At 35.3% G+C, this 16,119-nt stretch overlaps 1 protein-coding gene and 1 long non-coding RNA gene across 2 annotated transcripts in view; both read left to right on the top strand.

The window, feature by feature from the left end:
• Positions 1-16,119, top strand: part of ZNF385D (zinc finger protein 385D) — a 963,288-nt gene that overhangs the window by 92,521 nt on the left and 854,648 nt on the right. The window lies entirely within an intron of this gene.
• Positions 12,448-15,684, top strand: LOC116273660. The gene is made up of 2 exons (XR_004181980.1): positions 12,448-14,264; positions 14,404-15,684. It is a non-coding gene; the product is annotated as an uncharacterized LOC116273660 (long non-coding RNA).

Below are 16,119 nucleotides of genomic sequence, written 5' to 3'. Positions count from 1 at the left end.
ATATATAAAGAAGTTACTGAAATATATGAAGGGATAGATAGAGTCTAATACATTAATTGTAGGGGATCAACATCCTACTTTCAGCAATGGTTAGATTATCCTAACAGAAAATCAATACAGAAACACTGAACTTGAACTACACTTTATACCAGATGGACCTAACCAACACATGTAGGACATTCCACTTAACAGCAAAATAATACACATTCTTCTCATGTGCACGTGGATGATTCTTCAGAAAAAGATCATATGTTAAGCCACAAAACAAGTCTTAACATATCTGTGAAGTATATTTTTTGATCAAAATGGAACAAAACTAGAAATCAGTAAAAGGAGGAATCATGAAAAGTTTACAAATATATGGAAATGAAACATACTTTTGAACAACCATTGAGTCAAAGAAGAAAGTAATAGGGAAATAGAAAAATATCGTGAAACAAACATGGAAACACCCCACGTCACCTTATGCAATGTGGCAAAAACAGTGCTAAGAGGGAATTTTATGGTAGCAATCATGAGCATCAAAAGAGAAGAATGATCTCAAATGAGCAATCTAACATTATACCTCAAAGAACTAGAAAAGGAAGAACAAACTAAGCCAAAAGTTAGCAGAAGGAAGAAAATAGCAAGATCGGAGCAGAAATAAATGAAGTAGAGATTAGAAAAACAATATAAAATATTAATTGAACTACGAGTTGGTTTCTCGGAAAGATAAGCAAAATTATTAGACTGTCATATAGACTAAGAAAAAATTTGGTTAGCTTACGCTTTGCATGAGGGCGCAGATATTAGTACATCACACTATTGTAGAAGAATTAGAAAAGTATTAATTATTTAAATATTAAACCCAAAATATTTGCCAGATTTTAGATATAATTGATTAAAAAATGCTGTAAGTACCCTACATATTATTAAAAATTAATACATTGTATAAAGAGATATTAGAGTAAGAGCTACCTGTCCACCACTGTAGTTTATTATAAACCTTTCGTGTGTCTTTATTTCATAGCTTTATAAGAAAATAAATTTAATAAATGCCATGGAGACATATCATGATCTGGTTGATTCCTAGGTGAACAGGTCACCTGAATTTATCTGTAACTACTGCTGTTTTCTCAGAGTATGGTTTGGCGTAAGATTTATAGTAAATACTTTTTAAAGATTAAATGATAATGCTAATACTAGCTATATTTTAGGGACACTGTTAGTTGAGTGGAAACAAATTACCATAGACAGGTGATGCCATCTTTGTATGAAAACAAAGCAAATGTTACTTTCTAATTAAAAAAAAAAGTCTTCCTATTTCATTTTACATTTCTCAGTAGAGGAAAAGATCCTGTCAATAAAACACAAACCCAAAACTTTCAAATGGTTTCAATCTTTCTCACTGATTAAATGAAAAATAAATATTTGTCATTTTTAATAGATAATCTTCCTACTTAGCCAAACTAGTCAGATCTTTTCTACTTAAAAAATGGATACATGAAGTTAAAGACAGAAAGGAATGTGTTGGAGGGCAAGAGGCTGGCGAGCCTCTTACCACCAAAAACATTGTAGTTTATTCAGAATCACATACAAGATAACCTGTTTGAAGATAAGTTCTCTAAGAATACTAATTTTACTTTGTAACAAAATTGGTGATTCAGTTAGTTTGCCAGGGAAATACTATCTCTAATTAATGTTGATAAATTCCAATTTTTTTAATATTAAATTTGTATATGGCCAGTTTCAAGTGGATTATTCTGCAACATTTAGCTTATTATTCAGTAAACTAAACATTCATTCTGTAACTTTTTCTCCTCTTTGCTTATTTTCTTTCACATCTTGTTCCTTCTACATTCATTTGTTGATGCTATTTCTTTCCTGCCTGCCCTTTTAATGTAATAAAATATCCTTTTATCTAAAATTATTTGGGTCTGTCAAAATATATTTCATCAGAAAGGATTTTCTTTTCTAGATGTACCAAATTTATATATTTCTCCTATCTCTTGACATTCTTAAATTATGATCATAAATTTTATCTTATTTATTTTCGCAAGAATGAATGATTCATTGAACAAGAATCTCAAGTGGGAAGAGGCTGTGTTTGGATAGCGTGGTTAGTTTACGCTTGCTTTTCCTTTCTTTTACATGCAATGAATAGGCGTTTCAATTATAGTTGTACTTTTGAAATTAAGATCAGCCACAGTGTCTAGTGGTTCTTAAAACGTTACTCTTCTCTATGGTCCACCATACAATTTAGAATTGATACATGATGTGTAAAAGATTTGGGTCATTTAAAAAAATTCTGTGTTGGGGCCAGGCGCAGTGGCTCATACCTGTAATCCCAGCACTTTGGGAGGCCAAGGCGGGAGGGTCACGAGGTCAGGAGATCGAGACCATCCTGGCCAACACGATGAAACCCTGTCTCTACTAAAAATACAGGAAAAAAAAAAATTAGCCAGGTGTGGTGGCATATGCCTGTAGTCCTAGCTACTTGGGAGGCTGAGGTAGAGGAATCGCTTGAAGCTGGGAGGCGAAGGTTGCAGTGAGTCAAGATTGCACCACTGCACTCCAGCCTGGGCAACAGAGTGAGACTCTGTCTCAAAAAAAAAAAAAAAAAAATTGTGTTTATTGATAATGTTTAAACTTTTAAAGATTGATTCCTTTTTTATTGGTGGATATAGAATGGCAGTTGTACTACCTCACCTCAAGTCAGCATAAAATGAGGTCCAATGTTAATTTTCTTGTTGTCTTGTAATTATGTCCAAGTATCCACACTTCATAATGGGAGCCACCAGCCACATCATAAAAGGCATCAATAAGGAGTGTCAGACCCCATTATGGGACCTTAACCATTATTTTCTACCCTTTTCCTAAAGAACTAAAAGAACTTGAGAGTCAGATGTCACTAGAAATGCATTATTTCTGTTAAGAGATTTCTTTGTTCTTTCTTGTGAGGAGAATGGGTGGAAAATTGTACCTTCCCATAAAAACAGGGAATCCAAATGAAATTTGATAGCTAACATTTATTGGGTGATCACTGTGCTAGGGAACGGACTAAGCACATCATACTTATTAACTCAGTTTCTTCTCACAACCACCTTCTGAGATAGGAGTTACTGTTATCCCTGATTTCAGATGCACAAATTGGGCACAGAACAACATCTGGCACAAAGTTGCACACAGCTATTACATGTCAGAATCTGGTTTCAACTGTGTATAGTCTGGATCCAGATGCTTTGCTCATGGAAAGTCATATTGCCTTTAACTGATAGAGACATGAATTATTGCAAGAAAGGAAGATTAGTACACTGTTTCTTGATGGGACATCTGCTTACGTATCTGACTTGAAGATTTGTGCTCTGTGCTCATTTAAGAAGGAAAAATTGAATCAGAGGCAATTGAATAGAATGTATATTCTGCAGTTGTTGGGTAGCATGTTCTGTAAATATCTGTTAAGTCCATTTGTTCTAGGGTTTAGTTTAAGTCCATTGTTTCTTTGTTGACTTTCTGTCTTGATGAGCTGTCAGTGGAGTACTGAAGTCCCCACTATTATCATTTTGCTGTCTATCTCAGTTTTTAGGTCTAGTAGTAACTGTTGTAGATTTGGGAGCTCAAGTGTTAGGTGCATATATATTTAGGATTGTGGTATTTTACTATTGGACTAGTCCTTTATCATTTATATAAGGTCCCTCTTTGTCTTTTTTAACTGCTGTTACTTTAAAATTTATTTTGTCTGATATAAAAATAGTTACTCCTGCTCACTTTTGGTGTCCATTTGCATGGAATATCTTTGTCCACCCCTTTACCTTAAGTTTATGAGTTCTTAAGTGTCAGGTGAGTCTCTTGAAGACAGCAGATACTTGGTTGGTGAATTCTTATCTATTCTGCCATTCTGTGTCTTTTAAGTGGAGCATTTAGGCTATATACATTCCACATTAGTATTGAGATATGAGGTACTATTCTATTCATCATTCTATTTGTTGAATACCTTGTGTTTTTTTCATTGTGTTATAATTTATTAGGTCCTTTGAGATTTACACTTTAAGGAGATTTTATTTTGGTATATTTTGAGGATTTGTTTACATTTTGTTCATCAATACATGGAACATTCTCCAAGATAGATCATATGATAGGCCACAAAACAAGTCTCAACAAATTTAAGAAAATCAAAATTATAGCAAGTACTCCCTCAGACCACAGTGGAATAAAATTGGAAATCAACTCCAAAAGGAACCCTCAAAACTATGCAAACACATGGAAATCTAATAACCTGCTCCTGAATGATCTTTGGGTCAACCATGAAATCAAGATAGAAATTTAAAAATTCTTTGAACTAAACGATAATAGTGATACAACCTATCAAAACCTCTAAGAAGCAGCAAAAGTGGTGCTAAGAGGAAAGTTCATAGCATTAAATGTTTACATCAAAAAGTCTGAAAGAGCACAAATAGATAATCTAAGGTCACATTTCAAAGAGCTACAGAAACAAGAACAAACCAAACCCAACAGAAGAAAAGAAATAACAAAGATCAGAGCAGAACTAAATGAAATTAAAACAATACAACAGATAAATGAAACAAAAAGCTGATTCTTTGAAAAGATAAATAAAATTGACAGACCATTAGTGAGAATAACCAAGAAAAGAGGAGAGAAAAGGGGAGACAAGATCCAGATAAGCTCAATAAGAAATGAAACAGGATATATTACAACTGATAACACAGAAGTACAAGGGATCATCCTAGGCTACTATGAACACCTTTACACACAAAAACTAGAAAACTTAGAGGAGGTGGATAAATTCCTGGAAATATACAACCCTCCCAGATTAAACCAAGAAGAAATAGAAACTCTGAGCAAACCAATAATAAGCAGCAAGATTGAAATGGTAATTAAAAAGTTGCCACCACCACCAACAAAAAATGTCCAGAACCAGACAGATTCACAGCTAAATTCTGTCAGACATTCAAACAATTGGTACCAACCCTATTGACACTATTCCACAAGATAGAGAAAGAGGGAATCCTCCCTAAATCATTCCATGAAGCCAGTATTACCCTAACACCAAAACCAGGAAAGGACATAACAAAAATAGAAAACTACACCCAAGTATTCCTGATGAACATAGATGCAAAAGTCCTCAAAAAAAATACTAGCTAACTGGATCCAACAGCATCTCAAAAAGATAACCCACTGTGATCAAGGGGGTTTTGTACAAGGGATGCAGGGATGGTTTAACATCCACAAGTCAGTAAACATTATATATCACATAACCAGAATTAAAAATAAAAATCACATGATTATTTCAATAGACACAGAAAAAGCATTTGAGAAAATCCAGCATCCCTTTATGATTAAAACCCTCAGCAAAATTGGCATAGAAGGGACATACCTTAGTGTAATAAAAGCCATATATTACAAACCCATAGCCCACATTATATTGAGTGGGGAAAAGTTGAAAGCATTCCCTGTAAATCTGGAGCAAGACAAGGATGAGCACTTTCACCACTTCTGTTCAACATAATACTGGAAGTCCTAGCCAGACCAATCAGACAAGAGAAAGAAAGAAAGGGTATCCATATTGATAAATAGGAAGTCAAACTGTCATTGTTTGCTGATGATGGGATCATATACCTAGAAAACCCTTAAGACTCTTCCTAAAAGCTTCTAGAGCTGATAAATGAATTCAGCAAAGTTTTGGGATACAAAATTAATGTACATAAATCAGTAGCCCTGCTATACACCAACAGTGACCAAGCTGAGAATCAGATCAAGAACTCAACCCCTGTTACAATAGCTGGAAAACAAAACCAAAAAGGAAAAATGTAGGAATATGCTTAACAAACGAGGTGAAGGACCTCTACAAGGAACACCACCAAACACTGCTGAAAGAGATCATAGACAACACAAACAAATGGAAATACATGAAAATGACCATAATGCCAAAAGCAATCTACAAATTCGATACAATTCCAATCAAAATACCACAATCATTCTTCACAGAACTAGAAAAAATAGTCCTAAAATTCATATGAACCCAAAAAAGTGCTGCATAGCTAAAGCAAGACTAAGCAAAAACAAACAAACAAACAAAAAAATCTGGATGCATTACATTACCTGATTTCAAACTATGTAAGACCATAGTCACCAAAACTGCATGGTACTGGTATAAAAATAGGCACATAGAGACCAATGAGATGGAATGGAGAACCCAGAAATAAAACCAAATACTTATAGTCAATTGATCTTTGACAAAGCAAACAAAAACATGAAGTGGGGAAAGGACACCCTGTTCAACAAATGGTGCTGGGATAATTGGCAAGCCACATGTCGAAGAGTGAAACTGGATCCTCTTCTCTCACCTTTTACAAAAGCCAACTCAAGATAGATCAGACTTTAAGAGCACAGCAAAAGAAACTACCATCAGAGTGAACAGGCAACCTACAGAATGGGAGAAAATTTTTGCAATCTACTCATCTGACAAAGGGCTAATACCCAAAACCTACAAAGAACTCAAACAAATTTACAAGAAAAAAAAAAAACAACCCCATCAAAAAGTGGGCAAAGGATATGAACAGACATTTCTCAAAAGAAGACATTCATACAGCCAACAGACACATGAAAAAATGCTCTTCATCACTGGCCATCAGAGAAATGCAAATCAAAACCACAATGAGATACCATCTCACACCAGTTAGAATGGCGATCATTAAAAAGTCAGGAAACAACAGGTGCTGGAGAGGATATGGAGAAATAGGAACACTTTTACACTGTTGGTGGGATTGTAAACTAGTTCAACCATTGTGGAAAACAGTATGGCGATTCCTCAAGGATCTAGAACTAGATGTACCATATGACCCAGCCATCCCATTACTGGGGATATGCCCAAAGGATTATAAATTATGCTGCTATAAAGACACATGCACACGTATGTTTATTGTGGCACTATTCACAATAGCAAAGACTTGGAATCAACCCAAATGTCCATCAGTGACAGACTGGATTAAGAAAATGTGGCACATATACACCATGGAATACTATGCAGCCATAAAAAAGGATGAGTTTGTGTCCTTTGTAGGGACATGGATGCAGCTGGAAACCATCATTCTTAGCAAACTATCACAAGAACAGAAAACCAAACACCGCATGTTCTCACTCATAGGTGGGAACTGAACAATGAGATCACTTGGACTCAGGAAGGGGAACATCACACACCGGGGCCTATCATGGGGAGGGGGGAGAGGGGAGGGATTGCATTGGGAGTTATACCTGATGTAAATGACGAGTTGATGGGTGCAGCAGACCAACATGGCACAAGTATACATATGTAACAAACCTGCATGTTATGCACATGTACCCTACAACTTAAAGTATAATAATAATAAATAAATTTAAAAAAAAAAAGAAATACTATTTTCTAATTGTAAGAGTTAATTACTCTGACATTTCCACAATAAATATTCATAGGAAAAAAAAAAAAGAAAGAAAGAAAATGTGGCACATATACACCATGGAATACTATGCAGTCATAAAAAAGGATGAGTTTGTGTCCTTTGTAGGGACATGGATGCAGCTGGAAACCATCATTCTTAGCAAACTGTCACAAGAACAGAAAACCAAACACCGCATGTTCTCACTCATAGGTGGAAACTGAACAATGAGATCACTTGGACTCAGGAAGGGGAACATCACACACCGGGGCCTATCATGGGGGTGGGGGGAGGGATTGCATTGGGAGTTATACCTGATGTAAATGACGAGTTGATAGGTGCTGACGAGTTGATGGGTGCAGCACAGCAACATGGCACAAGTATACATATGTAACAAACCTGCACGTTATGCACATGTACCCTAGAACTTAAAGTATAATAATAATTAAAAAAAAAATACATACGAAAAAAAAAAAAAAAGATCTGAAGCCATACAAATTCTACAAGATAACATTGGAAAAACCCTTCTAGACAATGGTTTAGGCAAAGATTTTATGACCAAGAACCCAAAAGCAAATGCAACCAAACAAATATAAATAGATGGGACTTAAATAAATGAAAAAGCTTCTGAACAGCGAAAGAAACAATCAGCAGAGTACACAGACAGCCCATAGAGTGGGAGAAAGTCTTCACAATCTATACATCTGACAAAGGACTAATATCCAGAATCTACAAGGAACTCAGAAAGAAATAAACAGCCCCATCAAAAAGTGGGCTAAGGACATGAAGAGACAATTCGCAAAATAAGATATACAAATGGCCACACACGTGAAAAAATGTTCAACATCACTAATGATCAGGGAAATGCAAATCAAAACCACAATGCAATACAACCTTATGCTGCAAGAATGGCCATAATTTTAAAATTAAAAAAATAATGGATGTTGGCATGGATGTGGTGGAAAAAGGAACACTTTTACACTGCTGGTGGGAATGTAAACTAGTACAGCCACTGTGGAAAACAGTGTGGAGATTCCTTAAGGAACTAAAAGTAGAACTACCATTTGATCCAGCAATCCCACTACTGGGTATCTACCCAGAGGAAAAGAAGTCATTATAGAAATTAGATACTTACGCATATCTATAGCAGCAGAATTCATAATTGTAAAAATATGGAACCAGCCCAAATTCTCATCAATGAGTGGGTAAATTGTGGTGTGTGTGTATATTATATATATGATATATGTATATGTACATATATATGTACATGTATATTCCATACACACACACACACACACACACACAGTGGAATACTATTCAGCCTTAAAAGGGATTGAAATAATCGCATTCACAGTAACCTGGAAGGAATTGGAAACCATCATTCTAAGTGAAGTAATTCAGGAATGGAAAACCAAATATCATATGTTCTTACTCATAAGTGGGAACTAAGCTGTGAAGACGCAAAGGCATAAGAATGATACAATGGACTTTGAGGACTCTGGGGAAAGAGTGGGAGGGGTATGAGGGATAAAAGACTACACATTGGGTATAGTGTGCATTGCTTGGGTGATGAGTACACCAAAATCTCGGAATTGGCCACTAAATAACTTGTTCATGTAACAAAACAGCACCTGTTCCCCAAAAAACCTATTGAAATTAAAAAACAAAAAAACAAAAACACTATTGAGAGTAGATGGAGATAGTCCTGCATTTATATTCTTTGCTATGACAGGATGTGTAACATTTCTGTGTAGGAAGTGGACACCATAGAATGTAGAAAGACTGAGTCCAAATTTCTAGTTACCTGCCTAAGAGGACTGCCTATCAGGTAAGGGAACTCATGAAGAAGTGCTGTGGGAGATGCAGGAGAAAACTGCAGGTAGCATTTAGAAAAGGTCCCGTCAAGCCCATTTCCCATACCTGGAAGAGTGAGGAGAACCCTGCAAGGTTTCCAATAAACCCAGACCCCACAAGATAGCCAGCATCTGAATCCCTTCCCAAAAGAAGGACTTCTTAACCAAGAGCAGACTTCAATTGCATCTTTTTTTTAGTTTTTTTTTTTTTTTTTTTTTTGAGACGGAGTCTCGCTCTGTCGCCCAGGCTGGAGTGCAGTGGCCGGATCTCAGCTCACTGCAAGCTCCGCCTCCCGGGTTCACGCCATTCTCCTGCCTCAGCCTCCCGAGTAGCTGGGACTACAGGCGCCTGCCACCTCACCCGGCTAGTTTTTTGTATTTTTTTAGTAGAGACGGGGTTTCACCGTGTCAGCCAGGATGGTCTCGATCTCCTGACCTCGTGATCCGCCCATCTCGGCCTCCCAAAGTGCTGGGATTACAGGCTTGAGCCACCGCGCCCGGCCTCAATTGCATCTTTTTAAGTAAAACAAATTTTGCCAATTTTCTCTGATCCTTTCTTCAAACCCCTGGAAGAAATGAAAAAGAAGTGGAGGGTGTCAGGGAGGGAAAATGAAGGACACATATTTGAATTTTCTAGCCTTTGATCCTAGGCAAGGAGTTGGCTGATGTAGGAATGTGAAGAGGAGAATTATAGAACTAAATTGAATATGAGATCAAATTTTAAAATGGATTAACTAAAGTATATTGTTCAATACTTCACTTATTGGAAAGTCATTGGATCCACCTCAGATAATTCATGGACAGAGAAGAGAGAGCAGAATACGGCCAGAGGGAAACACGAAATGACTGGAGAAAAACAAAAATGGTCAAACTCTTTCATGAGGCTCAGATTATTCAATGGATCAATTACCAAAGACTTCTATAGTGGATGAGCAAATGCTTCAGATTGGAAATGTATTCAAATGGTCACAATGATACACTCGGTGACAATGATGCAGTCACCATTGTGACTGTACTTTTGGAGTTAATTACTTTATACTAATGAATACATTTATAGTTGCATTCTTTTGAAACTGAACAAATTATTAAATGCTTCTCTTCTTGATATTGTCGTAGGCCATGTTGGGTGTAAACATGAATAAAACCTGTTCTGTTCTAACTAAGCAAGTGACGCAGTATAGGAAATGTCATTAAAGCAGATTATAACAAAATCTAGGAAATACAGTGGTAGAGATACATAGTGTTGGGGAGCACAGGGGAGAGCACTCAAATTAGGAGAAATCAGAAAGGCTTCCTGAAGGATGTGAGGTTTAAAATGCTAAACATATTTTAGAGAAACTACTGTTCATTTTTGGTACTTTATCCACAACGTTCTTTAAACACACTAAGCCTTTATTCATATCAGGGCCCTCCCACATGTCTTAAATATCCTCACTCTTTCATCATGTAATGCTTAGCCATCCTTTAAGACTCAGTCAAAACACCGTATCTTCAGAGAGAGGTAACCTGAGCTATAAATCTAAAATTTTTCTCCCTGTTATTTCATCAGATCTTGCAGTTTCCTTCATATCTTCTGCTGCTTTCTTGAATTTGAAGATTTTAGTGTTTGTGAGCTACTCAGAGCCTATCTGAATGAGCTGTTGCCTTTATGACTTTCTAGGCTACCCCTTGGGTCCTGGTATTCCATAAAAGGATTCTTTCACCAGTATGGGTTGTGTCTAGGGATTCTTTTAGGTTCGGCCTCTCAAAGCTACTTGAGTCATCTGTTGCCAACCATTTTTTCACTTTTTCAGTATTCATTTCTGACTCTCCTCTGACTTTGTTGAACCCACAGCTCTGCTTCTCACCACTACTAACTTGCTTCCCTTACTTGCCTGCTTCCCCTAAATCTCTATTTCATTTTTTACTTCCTTTTGGGAACTATTAAGTTAGTTTTAGTGTGGAAAAAGTTAAATCTGTTACTTAGAATTAGAATTTTGAGCTGTCTCATTCTTTGTGAAAATAGGAATAAGCACAAACACGGAAATACAATGACATGTGACATTATATAACTACTGCTTGTGTTTTCTATTCTTCATTACCAACCATGTAAAATAAAGTCTTAAGTGAATGCATGTGTTGAAATAACGAATCTCTTGTTATTTCTGACAATTTTATTCATATTATCTATTTTCAGATATAAAAATTTTAGAACAGGAAAGGAAACTCTAAAATTGTGCCCTTTATTATTTTGTTCCATTCTATATTTCTTACCTTTGACATCCTCACACTGATAGTTTAGTTTTGCATTAGAGTCCCATCCATAAGCAGCAAAGGCCAGTACTTTGGTTTGATGTGCATAAAATGGAGATGCAAATACTCTGTGGACGTTTGTATCACCAATGGTGAATGCATGATGATGATTGGTAAAATCATGTATCTTCACAATGATTTGTTTCAACATTTTGCAAATGCATTTCCCATTTAATCCACAAAGTATAACTGTGATACAAGCAAGAAATGTGCCATCATCAATTTTCAAGGATAAAACTTGTCTTAGCACCTTTAGATGCATTGTTTGAGCTTCTATGGCTAAAGACTTAATAGATCTGGGTCTCAGATGCAGGACTTGTAACTTTTAGTCCCATAATGTATCTGTTAAACTCTTATACCTCTTCATGAGATCACTATGCTAAGATAAGCGTTGTTAGAGTGTTACTGAATATATAAATAATGAGTGGCTATTATAAATTATAATGTACAGTGGCAATTAAAGGACAGACTTATACGAGAGTAAATCTAATACAAATTCTGAACTTTTATGCTGAAGACTGGATCCTAGTGTTTCCTCCATTGATATTCTGGAAGTATAGAAATGTACACTTAAAACAAATTTAAATTAATTCATAATAAATAATAAATTTTCATTTTTGTGCCAATGCCCCAATGACTCACCATTTCAATTCTCATGATTATTTATTTTTATTTATTTATTTTTTGAGGCAAAGTCTCACTCTGTCACCCAGGCTGGAGTGCACGGCGCGATCTCGGCTCACTGCAACCTCCACCTCCCGAGTTCAAGCTATTTTCATGCCTCAGCCTCCTGAGTAGCTGAGATTACAGGCACACGCCACCGTGCCCAGCTAATTTTTGTATTTTTAATAGACATGGGGTTTTGCCATGTTGGTCAGGCTGGTCTCGAACTCCTGACCTCAGGTGATCCACCCGCCTCAGCCTCCCAAAGTGCAGGGATTACAGGCATGAGCCACTGCACCAGGCCAATTCTCATGAATCTTTAAAGAACATGCATATGCTAACTTATTGAAAGTTGCCCACTTTGGAGTTTTGCCGTGAAACACTTTTGACATCACCAGATGTAAGGAGGTGGCTTTTCTGTCATTTATTAAAGTTGATAAAAATATGATTATTGGCTTTTCCAAATTCCAAATATTCATGTTACTAAAATTGAAATATGATTCTTTTAGATAAGAATATTAACCTAGATTTTAACTTTTTAAATGGTAAGCAATGTCTATGACTCTAGGATTAGTAGAGTAAGATGCAGTTTTATTTCTTCGGCACAAGTGAAGTGTCTTAAAAGCACCTTAACCTTACCTTGATAGAGTGTAAGTGTCAAAGAACCATTGTACTTTGTAATTACTTTGATTAAAGAAGAATTAAAAGTTGTTTACAGCAATCAGTTGCTCTCAAACTCTCATGTGTTAGCAGCCATTATCTTCCTGCTTTCAAGGGGCAGGTGTTGGCTGAAGTAAGGGACTAGTTAGACCCTTCTGAGAATCTTTGATTAATATCTTTTCTTTCATTCTGCAAAAAGACAATCAAATTTTTAATTTTCTAATCAGCATTCACTTTGATTAATGTCACAGTGATCATTTAAGGAAATAGAATACAATGTAATGTCTTCCTAGTTGAAAGTATGCTCTTCCTAGCATAGTAGAAGCATTTATCTTTACTGTGTTACCACTAGTTATGTGTGAGAAATAACATTTTCAGGTAATTGAGAAATGACGATAGAATGATAATAAGCAGAGCAGCTATCCACAGGGTTTCTCTTATTCTCTAATCAATTGATCTGTGGTATATACAATTCTTCTTGTTTTCTTACCCAATCAAATTCAGATATACTTTGTTGAGCTTAGTTTTTATACACTTAAATGTTTTCAACTTTGATTATATTGTTGCTATCCCTATCATTCTGAAGTTCAGGTCAAAAATACTTTTAAAGACTTCAATATTTTAACTAAAAAATAAGAAAGAAGACTTAAAAAAAAAAAAGTACTAACTTTGTTGGAATCCAAGCCACAATATTTATTTTACTGGAAGATTAAATAGGAAAGATGATCTTAAGTGCAGAGAGTTTCATTCAAACCTATGTGGCTTATTTTTTACAAATTTACTAAAATGAACATATAGAAATATTATTTTCATGTTCAGTCAGCCAAACTGTTAAACAGCCAAAAGAATTTAACATCTTGATTGCAGTGGACTCTTGGCCAACCTTGGTGAAACTGTTCACACATAAATAATGAGCCATAAAAAATCTTAAGTGATTTATAGGAAGTTGAATTATCCATGCTTCCTCGGGGCCTAATACTGGACATTCTAAGTAGTTTCTTTTAAACTTATTGTCTCAATAATTATTTCCAGGCCTGTGGTTTTCTATGAATCATTAATTTGTCCTCTATATAGATTATTATGAGATATCATACTGTCCTCGTGGCTATATTATACTGAAAAATTTTATCTTTTACTGTAAGGTTCACTCAAAAAGAAATATTTGATTCTAGTTTTAGTATCTAGCTAGACAGACGCAGTATATTATAATACATTCTTTGTTTTTCTTTCTTCTACGTGCTATATTCTGGTTGAGCTTGTTTTGTTGAACTAAAGATGGAGAGAAGAAAATCCAATTTAAAAAATCTACTTTAGATGTACACCTTCCAGGAGAAGGGGATGGATTCAAGGATCCTTGAAATAAAATTACTCAATATGAAATAAGGTAAATAGAAATATTGTTTATATGCTTACTAAAACTCTTCTTTGATGAATAGTATCCAAATGCTACCAGAATATACTTAGCTAATGGCAGCAGTTAATGGTATCCAACATCTCTCCTCTACCTCTCCTTCTTTTTGTAGGAAAAACATATGGAAAACCATTGTCCATATATATCACACCTTTTTGCCTTTCCTGATTCTATGGGAGATCTTCTATAATTCTGCAAATTGTATATAACCTCTGCGGGTCCAGTAGAAGTTCAATTGAATTCCCTCCTCATCCTGTGGAACAGATCGTTTTGCCATTTGCATATTCAGCTTCCTGGTCTGTAAATATGTCTGTTTTTTAGATTTTTCTTTTAAACCACTTATAACATCTGTCTGGTTCTCTCACTGAAATACATTCTTTAAGACACTTATTTTATATCTGTATGAGAATCATGATTTAAAATAAATCATGATTTATTTTTGTTGGAAAATTATTTTTTATCATTCCTCTAGGACAGGAGTTCTCAACTTCAGTACTGTCGGCATTTGGAGTCAAAAATTTTTTCTTATGAGGGTCGGTTTTGTGCCTTGCAGGATATTTAGCATCTTCTCTGGCCTCTACCCATTCGATACCAGTAGAACCACCCAGAAATGTCTCCAGACATTGTTAAGAGTTCCAGTTGCAAATATTTAAAATCACCCCTGACTGAGAACAACTGTCCTGGGATAAAATATATCTGCTTTAATTTCCAAAAAAAAAAAAAAAAAGGCTAATGTCTGCTGCATTATTTATGTTACTAGTTTACTGTGCAGCTGATACGTAGGTATCTGTATTAGTTACAAGTTCTACAGATAAAGTTATCAATAAGATAAAACACAAATTTGCTTTTGGGAAACTTGGATCTAATCCCAAGTAGTGTCATAGCCTGTTTATGCAGATTCTTGTTTACCTTTAGTCCAGGGATATATATTGTTACTCCGTAAAATTATTCTTTTCCTTGTTTTGCCTGTTTTCTCTTTTTTTCCTCTTTCTCCCTTTCCTTGGCTTTTTAAAATTTATGAGTTAAACAATGATCCTAGTTATAACATAAAAGTATGCTATGTATCTAGGAAATAAGTTAGTAATAGATATGTAAGTGGAAAAAAGTCATCATTAATTTTCTCCTCTCTTATTTCTGATAGTTTCTGAAAGTTGGCCCCTGAAGTAACCCACAAGTAAAATATTAAGTGAGGAACTATATAAGCCCTTAGAATACATTTTAGCACATGCTCTATAATATGTATTTACAAAGATACAGATATGTAAGATAAGTTCGAGATACTACAGATTGACTTACTGGTGACAAAGCCAAATAAGGATACAATTACTTATGTATATTCTAAGGAAAACAAATATGCCAAATCCTTAATGCAATAAATTTTCTGACAATATTCCAAGAGGATTTTTTTTTAAGTTTTATGAGTAGAGGGCTATGGTGATAACACTGTGTTAGATAATGTCCTCACAATGCCATACCTAAACTAAATCACAGGTTTTACAAGGCTGCTTTCACAAATAAAAAGCAGAGGTTTCTGCTCCCTGAGAAAATCAGCGAATGCACTTCTGCGGGGACAACAGCAAAGGTAATTAAACTATTAAGTCTTGGTCAGTCAACATATATATTTCTTGAGTTCATTATGGGTAATATCCTAGATGGTAAGGGTTTAGAATTAAATTTAGAATTAATTTAGAATTCTAAATTTAGAATTTAGAAATTTAGATATTGACTATATATATACACACGCACACAAACACACATATATATCCCATTTCTGAAATAAAAAACTAATATCACACAAACATCTTATTGTGTTCATGTAGGACCCATT

This window comes from Papio anubis, chromosome 2 (genome assembly GCF_008728515.1).
Source record: "Papio anubis isolate 15944 chromosome 2, Panubis1.0, whole genome shotgun sequence".
Lineage (NCBI taxonomy): Eukaryota > Metazoa > Chordata > Mammalia > Primates > Cercopithecidae > Papio > Papio anubis.
Note: the sequence above shows the minus strand (reverse complement) of the source record. Positions and strands in the feature narration are given on the sequence as shown.